This window comes from Myotis lucifugus, unplaced genomic scaffold (genome assembly GCF_000147115.1).
Source record: "Myotis lucifugus unplaced genomic scaffold, Myoluc2.0 scaffold_0, whole genome shotgun sequence".
Taxonomy (NCBI): domain Eukaryota; kingdom Metazoa; phylum Chordata; class Mammalia; order Chiroptera; family Vespertilionidae; genus Myotis; species Myotis lucifugus.
Window position 1 is genome coordinate 30,009,181 of NW_005871048.1, and position 12,062 is coordinate 30,021,242.

Sequence of the window (12,062 nt, forward strand, 5' to 3'; positions counted from 1 at the left end):
TTTCTCAGAACTACATGCTTTCTAATTTTGGTAGCATGATTAATCCTCCTATGTGATAAGTTTTAACCTTCTAATATTTCTTTGGATCGAAATGAACAAATGGCAACAAACTTTAATGCTTAACACAATTTAATAACCTGAAACGAAGGAAGTGTGGGGTATGTTTCCATTAAAAAGTTTCCAGCCACAATTAATTGAACAAAAACTTGTCTTGTTCCAAGATTATTCTTGGAAATGTAATTTCGAAGCCTGTATGAAATCAGAAAACGTACTTTTTGACCATATGAAAGCAATCTCATTTCTTTTAGGACTGATTTTTGGATAGACTTCCGATTTGATATTTTCCTTTTGAACTAGCAGCCTGGGGGCCTGGAAGGGGGGAGGGGAGGGACGCAGCTCTGTGTTCTTCTGCCAGCACTGACAAAGGTCTGCTTGTCAGTGATACCTTTACAGCTAAATTTACTCCAGAGTGACAGGAGCAGGTGCACCTCGGCCTGCCAGACACTTGTGCACAGGGATCACGCATCTTACGGCCTGACGATCAAGGGGGGAAAGCCTGGGTCTTCATAGAAAAGGAGAGGAGGCAAACGCAGCCCAAACTGGGGGGTTTCTCTTCAAAGCCAGCTGGTCTGGCTTTATTCTACAGGAATTTTTTTACCTGTCAGAGTTTGGACAACAAAGCCCTCAGCAGGTGCTGACGGGTACAACTTCCTGGAGAAGCAGAAAGGCACTGGTGAGTTTCAATTGCCAAAATATATTTTTTTAATATCTAAAAGTTGATTTTGTTATCTTAGAAGAGGCACTGCTGTGGTACCCACATTCAGAAAGCTGATGAGACCATTGGAATCAGAGCCAACTAACTCAACAGTGGGTTTGCCCGGTGTAGAAAGTGGAGCTGTTAACATTTGACAATTTTTTAGATTTAAAAAAGTTTTTTGAAGGGAATACTTTATGTTTTTAATGTTGGTCTCTTTCATTACTATCTTCAACATCTGAAAGATGAAGAACTAATTACATATATGATATTATACTATTTAAATAAACACAAATACCATTTCATCTTTGTTCCTAATTCTGTCATCTATTATGAGTAAAATGTTATATTTTTAAATAAATCTCCAAATAAAAATGTGAATGGTGCATGCTCTTTTTAGACATTTCATGTGCTAGTACTTTTTGTGTGTGCATGTGATAGGAATATGATTAGGGAGAACATTAAATTAACTTTATTTTTAATACACTGTTTAAAAACATGTATTGCACAGAATATTTATTAAAAGTAGCAACATTTTCTCATTACTTTACAGAGAGTTTCTTTAGAGAAAATTCTTTGAAATAACAACCAAGACAGTTCTAAAGCATGTTTTTGCGTCATTGATTTCCAAAATTAGTACGTTTATATATTTGGTATTTTTATTGTGTGAATTCAAAAGTTTAGGCAAAAAATATTTTTATTTTCAGAATAGGATTTTAATTAATGCAAAAGATGGAAAAATGAGACCACATGTTAGACACATTTCTAAAAAGTGATTTTATTTCAAGAACTCATTCTTTTAACTATGCTTCAAGCATTTCTCTACAAATTGTTGCATTTTAGCAAATTGAAAACATTTATTTAAGCTAGAAAGGAGCTCAAAGCTAGGGACTATACATAGTAAACATATGAAACCATTTTAATAACCAAATTCCATATTCACAAGCAACATGGGCTAATGAATGTAAAAGACACACAGCATACATTGATCAAAAATGCTATAAATTATTATGCATAAAATCAATTTTCTGGGCTGTGGGGGGTAGAATTGGTGCTTAAGAAGAGAAAGGCTCACCAATATAAATTACTAATACTATGAGGCAATTATTTTATTCTGATAATCCCATAAATAATTTTCAATCTACGTGCTCAACATATAGTTGTGTACTGGGAAAGTAACAAGATCTGACTTTTTAGAAAATAACCATTATATCTAAAACAATTTTCAATGATGACACAGATATTCCACAAATTTATAAGTATTATACTCTTTTACAATGACAATTGCTGTTTAAAATTATAAAATATTTGTAGTTTAAAATATTACCAGAAATGCTCCACCTAACCAAAAAAACTTAATATTTTAAAAACATAATCTTATCTACACTTAATGAAACCATATTTTTTAAATTAAAACCCAAATATGATTTTCATTATAAATTATTATATGTAGACTATGGTTCAGAAAATTAAAGCATATTTTATTTTTAATAAAGAATATATTGTAGTTTCAAAGTGCTATTTTTTGTGTGCTATTTTTCTTCATTATATTGATTCTGGCACCTGAGTAGCCATGGTTGCTAAATATTTTAGATAACTTCATTAGTCCTTTAAAGAATGAGTACGTGCTCCATGCACTTGATGATTTCTTTTCAATTATATGGTCAGTTAAATACTATATTCCTAAGGAATCAGAGCACTCCCTTGTAGAATAACTAAATACAACACAACTGAACATACACTCTAAGTCAACTTCTGAATTATATTTGTTACATTTTATGTGCATAGTACTATTGGCTATAATTATTATACTATTTGTAATCCACCCCAAGTATAAGCAATAAAAAACTTCCAAACTATTTTTATGACACTTGTGAATTATTAAAGCATGACTGAATCTATTAGGAACAATGGTAGGTTTAGCCCCAAAATTTCTTATTTATTATTTTAACCACACCTTGAGTTGTGGGCTTAATCTAAAATTCCATGTTTTTTCTTTTAATTATGAGAAGATATTTTACTTTCTAGTTTGACACGCAGCTACATGTTTGCCCTTTTCTAATAAACTTTCAACTTTCATGTCATGAAAATACCTATGCCAACTCCTTCAATATAGAGGAATGCTTTCTTTAATAAGTCCTAGTCAGAAATTGTGGCTTAAAGTTTCAATGACTCATATGTGCCCTAAAAGGTTAATTTGAAAACATATGCATTTTAAGCATTATTTGCAATACATCTTCATATCTTAAGGCCAGCTTATTTAAGTGGATAAATAGTAATTATTCTAATTGTTGAAAAGCATTTTGTTTACCTTATATATTCATAAAGACAATCTAGATTCTCCAGCAACTAACTTCAATAAATTATATTCTGAGTATCAATCTATTTAATTTCAGGACAATGAAGTTTCCAGCTAAAATGATTTGCTTGTAAGTAAAGAAACAAAAATATTTTGGCAGCTTTATATGTATCTCCTCATTGACCAGCCACCTGACTGACAGCTGTCAACTGTCCTCAGGCCAAATGTAACCCAGTAAAGATAAAAATTACATATTAGTCATCCCTGTTGATAATACCTGGTGCCAGTAGGTTTTCAAATAGGAATAACTAGACTGTGGATACAAAGAAGTAAAAGAGGAATCATTTCAACCACCTACCATTCTTCCTTTGTGATTAACTTATTTCCCTCTCCTGTTCTTATTTATCCTACTTCTGTTGATATCCACATCTCACACCTACAAAGACTTAATTTCCTTACATGAAATTCACATGTATGTAACAAGTGTGTGTCCATGAAAATACTGGGCAGCCAAGTAATGATGCCGATACATTTCTTTCAACCAAATCTTCTTTGGGGCTCATGAAATCTTAGAGTTGTGGGAGGGCATCTTTGAAGCTTTCAACTACTCATTTCAAAGAAAATGAAACAGAATGAAGCTGTGCTTGAAATTTGCCCTAGTCACCAACATGAGAATGTAGATGCAGACTTGGGTCTGTCTCCCAACTTCATATCCAGTGATTTTTTTCTATCAGACTTTAAACATATGAACTATCAAACTATAAATAAAAAGAGAACATGGAAAATTAAAGTGAGTTACATTCCTTTGGAGAACTGTTTTCAGTCACTAAACTTAATAGCTTCTTGGAGAAATACACAATTTTATCAGAGCATATTAAAATTATTAAATGTAGTTTTTTAAAAAAGAGCATAAACACATTAAAATATGTATGGTATGTTCTTTTTTAAAAATTCTCTTTGCCATTTAAATTGATTTCTAAACTGAAAATGTGATGATGTAGGTAAAATAGCAGAAATAAAAAAAAATCGGTGGCAATATATGTTTAGAAGATGAATGTAAGAATGAAAAGTTGAGGTTGAAATTTTTTTAAAATATTAGTGCATAATTAAAAATACCAAATATGCCAAAGCACAAGCTTATGTATAGTACTCAAGTGCAGAATATATTAAATAGTGCATATAATTGACTCAACAACCAACTTGTGTGTGTGTGTGTGTGACTGCCAACCTCTCTGCAAAGGCCTCATCAACAAGTGTTTCCTAACAGCTCAGAAATTCTATGACTCAATAATCCTGTATTAATATAAGTATCTTATATTTATTCAACTAATTCTTAGTGATATTAATAAACATTTTATATTGCTATAATAGAATTTGTTGATAATGCTCTACAACATACTGATTCAGTCCAGGTCATGAAAATATATTCACAGTAAATATTTCATTCTTTTCTGACCCTCCAGGAAAGAAACTGTGTAGGAGACATCTATCTTGTTCTGAATTTAAAACAATTTATCTTAACCCTGGACTTCGCAGCAATATTTGCTTTAAAACTCAGACATGCAAATGAATTTAAAAGGGGGAAGGGGCGTGGCGGCTTAAAACATTGATATAGAATATGGAAGAAAATTATGGATAGGTTGTCCCTGCAAGAGATTAGTCTAAAATAATCTCCAACAGTTTAGCAACTAAATTATATATATAAATTTACAAACATATTTGCTTATTCCACTACATTTAGTACAAATCACCATTAGTTATTAATCAGCAAATAATTTAACAATATGCAATAACAGTGTGTAAATCAATTGCAAGCAAAATAATGAGTAAATAATATCCATTTCTAGCAATTGTGAAAGACAGGGGTGTCATAACAAAATAGGCAAAATCACAAGACCTTTAAAAAATTCAATTATCTCCCTACGTCTCCATGGGGTGTTGGTGAAAGTGAATAAGTTGTCCCTCGTTGGCCTTGGAAAGATCATAAACATTTCCTTTTGAGAGTTGAAGAATGCTGTCCAAAGAGCACCGGAGAAGAAGCAGGCAGCTTGGAGTCATAGAATCAGTTTCACTGCTTAGTAGCTTTGTGATTGGAAACAAGTCATATCACCTCTGTGAGGCTACTGAATGGTCGAGACTCTGCTGGGCTAAGTGTAAGTCGTAGGGAAGGAAGTTTTAGTTATCCAATAAAATATATTTCCTCTGCTTCATGTGAAGTCCCAGAAGAATCCTAGACCATATTGGCGGCTTTCAGTCTGCAATGGCATGCCTCACCCTCTCCCTATTGCTATAAGTAGCCCACCATGTCAGCATTTCAAATCATTAAAACTAACAACAGTATTTAGCCTGTGAAATCAGTGGACAAAACAAAATCACTCTGTAATACACTACCAACCAGCTGGCCATATTTTTCCCACTTGGGTACCCTGGTAACAAAACATGAGCGGTCTCACCTTCAAAATTATATTACCACACATAGCTCTGTGGGGCTAAGTTGACACAAAGGATTGCTCTACAACATGGTCACTTAATGTTTTTAGTTTTATAAAATGGGAGAAAAAAATTTTAACAAAAAAAAATATTTACCACACTCACTGTAAGCCAGTATGATGTGTTCGTGTGAGAAAAAAACAAATGTTGTAATAAGAAACAGAAGCATCAGAGAACCCCTAAACTGAAGTGTTAAAAATATCTGGATTCAAGAGAGGTTAATGGCACCAGCTGGGTATGGAGAGAGGTTCAAAGGCTGGGAGCATGGATCACCGTGTTGTCTGGGATGGCCATGTTGTGAAGACCCTTCATAATTGCTGGGCAGACAGAGGGAATTACTGAGATCACAATGAACATTTATAGTGATAGAAAGTCCCTTTAGTGCAAAGCCAATGAACAGTGCTACTCCTGGTTGCAAAGAATCTAGGCGCACAAGTAGCCGGCAGTCACTGAAGCATGAACATGTCTGTCGGTCACTAACGGTAGAGATACCTGGATCTGAAACCCACTCTATAGGTTTTCCTGAGATAGTGGGACTCAAGGAACATATTCCATCCAAGAAAAGAGCTACTCCTCAGATAAGTAAAGATAAAAAATTGTTCAGAAATTTGAGAGAATTAGGTCATCATATTGGTTAATCAGTTTTCTAATGACAGTGGACAGCATTCAGGGTGTGGCAAATGTAGGTATATGGTTGTGAGTACACAAAACACAAAGTGTATTCTTATATTATTATTTATTGCATTATTTCCCATACAAACAACTGTAAACCTACTTTTGCCACACCCTGTATATGTGGCATGTCTATTTGCTTGTTTACTATATGCAGCAATTCAGGCAGTGGAAAGAGTTATTCATTTTGAGCTCTCATTCTTTCTATTTTGAAAGGTGGTAACTACTATAAAGTTCTATGAAACTTGTTAAGAATAGTTGAGAGAATAGAAACAAATAATGGGGAAAGGTCGAGGTTATTAAATTAGAAGGCCTTCGCAGATCTAATGCTTACTCTTACCCTAAGGCAGGGGCTTGCAAGCAAAATGTAGATAAGAAACACCTGAAGAGCTAGTTAAACTGCAGACTCCCAGCCTGTAGCCCGAGGTGGGGCCTGCATTCTGAATGGATTTGGGGCACTCTGATAAACTCTTCTCTGCACTACATTGTTCTGTCCTCACAAGCGCCTTTTCTTCAAGAGGGTCGGTTCTCCCCTACAATAACAAGAAAACTAGCACTTAAGTCTTTCATTTATTAAATTATTTTTATGTGGACTGGCGAATAATAAAGTTCACCCAATACTAGTTGTAAGCCAAAAATCATTCTCAAGTTCTACCTGAGTTTGGGGCACTAAATAATGCAGCTTGAAACATGAAAAGTGGCTTGAACTGACTCTTCAAGAATGTCATAAGAAAACAGCATAGACAGTACTTATGAGAAGTCAGTATGCCATACACATTCAAGTTTTACAATACTTAATCATCACTGACCTAGAGAGCTTAAGAGGTTATAGATTAGCAATAATGTAAGGGAGACCACAGGCTTTATTTTGCTGTGCAGGAGTTATTTTGTGGCCAGAGGCTGCACAAACTAGAATCTTATAGCTACACTAGAGGCTCAGTGCACGAATTCGTGCACAGGTGGGGTCCAGCCAGCCTGCACCAATGGGGGCCTATTGGGGCCAGGACAACGGGGGGTGGGGAGGCTGCAGGAGGTCGGCCAGCCCTGCCCCCAATGGGGGGGCCAATTGGGGGCAGGGGTGGCAGAGGGGAAAGGCCATGGGAAGTTGGCCAGCCAGCCCCGCCCCTGGTCAAACTCCCAGTCAAGGGGACAATTTGCATATTAGCCTTTTATTATATAGGATAAGATTGAGGTGAGAATGTGTGGATAGGTGACCATAAATCCTTCACAAACACTTGATGAACAACATAACACATGTCTTATTCCCTGTGAGATCATCATTATTGTAATTAAAGAGTGATTATGATTAATAACAAAAATAGTTACAAAAACTCTTCTATAAGTATACTGTCTATAGTATATATCAATTGTTTAGATATAAGCTCCTTTGTTAACAGTATTTTATTTGGAAGTGATTCAGATAGAAAAAAAATTGATAATATCGTATGGTCTGAAACAGAAAATGTAACTTCCAAAGTAGTGAAAAACAATCTGAGTAATTATTAATAACCAACCAGTCATGTGTGTGTATATGTGACTTTACTGAGTTTATAACTGAAAATAGAAAATTTACAACTGAATATGAAGAGATGGAGCAGAAAAGATGAAGGAAGGAAGGAAAAAAGAAGGAACTGGAAAATATGGGAGTAAACCTGTTAATAAGCTATTTAGCTATTACTAAAAGAGGTCAAAAGAAACAAGAAAATTATAGAATGTGTCTTACCCCCCTCTAAGTAATATTCAAAATAATTTACTTAGAAGCATATTTCATTCTCGAATCTCCTCAAAGCAATGATTTTTAATATAAAGTACATTCCATTTGATATGGATACTCTGTATTTACAGGTTTAATGCTCTACTAACATGAGAAATGATTCATTTATGTGCCCCATCTTTGCAAATAGAAACAGACTTTATCAATGATTTCATAGAGGAGATAAAAGGCAGAATGCATTTGGCCCTCCAATCCTGAACCTCTACCAAACTCTTGCAAATTCTTCTCTTCATCCAGGAAGCAACACATATTGTCCTTACAAGGTTTTTACATCTCCTTCAAGATGTTTCTGGAGAAATATCACTAACTACACCTCTAGTGGCAGAAGGAAGTGCACACAGAGTGAGATCCAGTGACAACATGGTAGCTATGGTACAAGGAACATGCAGCAACTATGTGCCTCCTATGCAAAGTGGAAATAGAAAGAGAGTAGAACAAAAGGTACTAAAATGTACAATATTTTTTAAATAATATGTAGACACATTTTCAAGGAGCATCATGACATTTTGCTGATAGAAAGCTCATCTTCCAATCCCAACTTTTCAAAAACAATAAAATTTCTCCTTTAAGTAAGAACCAGGCTTCCCATGGACTTGAACCCAGGGTTTACCTATATGTTGGCTAATTAGAGTGGGGTTGGGTACCTGAGACATGCTGAAAGTCTCCTCCTAAAAGCAGGCTGGAATTTGTGGAATTTGTGTAGTCCTGGATACTCCTTTGAATTATGAACATCTTTCAGAAAACTTGAAGAAAAGCTCATTGAAAGGAGTAACATGTTGCTCGGTATCACAAAGCAAGCTATTGGAGTGGCTGGCCCTCTGCTCCGGCAGAGCCCAGGCCAATTCTGAAACATAAAGACGCTGCTGAGGAATGAAAGGACCTTGTGGGTGAGGAGATAGAGCCACTCAATAAAGAGCTATTATTGATTTTTAAAATTGCTGCTGGGTAAATAGAGCATGGCAGAGAAAAAGCAGACAAATTGAAGGTGAGTTTAGGGAAGTTGGAGACACAAAGACAAGTGCCAGCAACCTTACAATTTTGCCTACACCCTACAGATAATATTGATTTAAAATGAATTAAAAACTCAGATTTAATAGGAAGCCACTAATTCTATATATTTCTGCTAAGGTTCCTTGAATTTAAGCATAAGATAATATAATCAATAAACAATTTAGAAGATGTCTGATGAAACTAAAAAATAAAACTCTTAGCCTTATTCTGGGGAAATGGGTATATAATTATTTTTATCAGTCTGATAAAATCAAATATAAATCCAAGTATTTCTCTAAAAAAATATTATATGAACAAGGATATTATGCTGATAAAGATAGTATAAATTGGCAATCCCATTGTGCAAGACTTTTTCAATAATATATATTGGTTTAATCAACATGTTATCATAAATGTTTTTATTATACTTACTAGAGGCCCAGTGCACGAAATTCATGCACAGGTAGGGTCCCTAAGTCTGGCCGGTGATCAGGGCCGATCAGGGCCTTCCAGCTGCCAACGGGGGCCTTCCTTTCTTCTTTCCGCGCTGCCCCCTGGTGTTCAGCACATGTCATAGCGAGCGGTTGAACTCCCAGTTGGTCGGACTCCCATGGGGACAGTTTGCATATTAGCCTTTTATTATATAGGATTTAAAATATAAAATGCTTTTTTTATGAAATAAAAGCTACTTTGAAGCATGTAAGCTGATAGAAAAGAAAACATCTAGAATATTGTTAGATAACTGAGACATTGAGATGTTTTTCAGAAATATAGTCCTTGAAGTAAAATAGTACAAAAATAGCTAACATTTATTGAATGTTTTCTACATGCCAGGAACTAAGTGGTTATAGAAGTACAATTTTTTTGTCTTCCTGTCAACTAAAATAATCATCCTGGGTAGGTACTGCCACTTAACCCATTTTACAATAAGGACATGTAGAAAATTAAGGTCAAATTGTTATTGTGTCTGAGTCTGGATTCTAAGTCAGGGTCTCTGATTTATCCCTGGCTGTTGTATGTTCTTTGAGAAAGTATTTCCCACAATATTCACAAATGATGTATAACTTTTAATTTTTAAAAACATCAGATCTTTTATGAGTGTTACTCACCAAAATATCTCCTTAAAGGCTACACATTCATATCAGGGATACCCTTGAAACTCCCCTTTTGTATCTACAATTACTGTCCATTTACAAACCAGATAGCAAATAATCAGCTGCTTTGTAATGACGCCATAGTTGCTATCAAGCACCTTCTTCACTACATTTGGTTTGGATTTAGTTTCAGCAACAAATTCATCTAATGATAAAGACTTGCCAACAATAAGACTAGTCTTACGACTGCATGGCAAATCCCAAGGAGATTTGACTTGTGCAAAGACAACATAACTGAAATAAGCAAATAATTTCCTAAAGTGTCTACCTTGAAAAAGATAACATAGGTTTAGATGGGTATTTCTAAAATACTTTCTGATGGAAAAAAAAATATATCGATTGTATCATGTCCTGCTCTCATCATCCCTATGAGTAAAGTTACCTGTAAAGGAAGAAGTATAGCATCAAGCTCAGAGCATCTATTGGAAACAAACCTGGTGTCATGTCCTTTGTCTCCCAGTTGTATAAGCTATGTGATCCAGGGCAGGTAATATCACCTCTCTAAGCTTTAGTATTTAAAATCTGTAAAATGTGAAGAATAGTATTACCTGTCTGAAAAATTGTTGTTTCAATAAGAAGAAATAAAGTTTATAAATCAGTTAATACAATACTATTAAATTAATTAAAGCAATTAATACAGCACTGACAAACACGGAGTGACCATTAATTGTTAGGCACTTTAAATTTTTTCTTTCAATCCACATTCTAATATGGAAGTATTTGTTTTGCACATATACTACAAGTATCATTGCATTACAAATATGAATATTATTGATATGGAAATATTTAATAACCACAAATTTAGTTTTTTAAAATCATCTATAGGCTATGAGACCTTTTGGGTTGTGGTTTTTGACTCAGTGAACTGCACACACTGGCAAAAGATAAAGTTTTAATCACTGACTTAAATTTAAGAGTCTTATTATATGTTACTTTTAATTCTTACCATAGTCCAAAATAACTTAGAGAATTCATCCCAAATAATAAAAATTAATTCTCTCTATTCCTAATAAATTAGGATATGGATATAATTATGCATCTCCTTATTTTTAAATCTAGCATGTATTGGAAACTTATAAATCTATGCATGATCTTGCCTCCTTGAAAAATTAAAATTTTATATTATTTTGCTCGGTTTAAAATTTTAGGTTATAAATAAAATATTTAAAAATAATTTTGTAAATTCCCAGCTAAGTTAAATACCATTATTTGAAAAATAACATAGAGCTAGAGGAAACAAGGTACATTTTGCAGCATAGTGGCTTTATTATCTCCTTGCTGGACTCCTTTGTCTTAACTTAGTATTCTTAATGAGGAGTGTTAGTATGAATACCAGATAGAAGAATCCTACACATTCCAAGTGAATTTTATTTAAAGCAAAATATCTATGTCCTCTGTTTTTCAAAAAGTGGCAAACAGTCCCTAGACATAGCTGTAATGTTCATCATGTATCCAGCAGATAACTACTTCCAGGTCCCTCTCACACAGAATGCTCTCATAGGCACTCCGTGGACTCTCCCTTCCCAGCAGGCCACTGTCGCCCCGTTGCCATAGATGGCCATCAGACATTTGGAATGACATCAGGAGATAATCTGAGCAGGCTCTGCCCTAAAGAATTCAAGTTAGCAGGAGACTGAAGATATCAATGTCTTCTTGGCTGACAACAGCATTCCAAAGGTCAACCAGGGTGAAAAAAGGGTGGACTTGGAGTTTCCAGTGCCTTTTCAAAAACCAAGCAGCTAACAAGTAGGGAGGGAGGGAGAGAGAGAGAGAGAGAGAGAGAGAGAAAGAGAGAGAGAGAGAGCCTGAAAGCGTCCTGAAGGCACCATGCCTGTGAAAGGGAAATGAGACAACCTCTACCCATTAAATCAGGGAACTTTAGGATTGAAGAGATCTCCACTTCTTAAAGTTGAAACAAACAGTTCTCCT

At 34.9% G+C, this 12,062-nt stretch overlaps 1 protein-coding gene across 2 annotated transcripts in view; it reads left to right on the plus strand.

The window, feature by feature from the left end:
• The first annotated feature begins 543 nt into the window (after positions 1-543).
• The window catches only part of MEF2C (myocyte enhancer factor 2C), a 158,695-nt gene continuing 147,176 nt past the window's right edge, over positions 544-12,062 (plus strand). Inside the window, exon 1 of one of the 2 annotated variants that reach the window (XM_006081228.3) lies at positions 544-733. The gene's annotated coding sequence lies outside the window, so the exon portion shown is untranslated. The remainder of the gene's footprint in view (positions 734-12,062) is intronic. The other variant, XM_023750051.1, reaches the window with a different exon arrangement.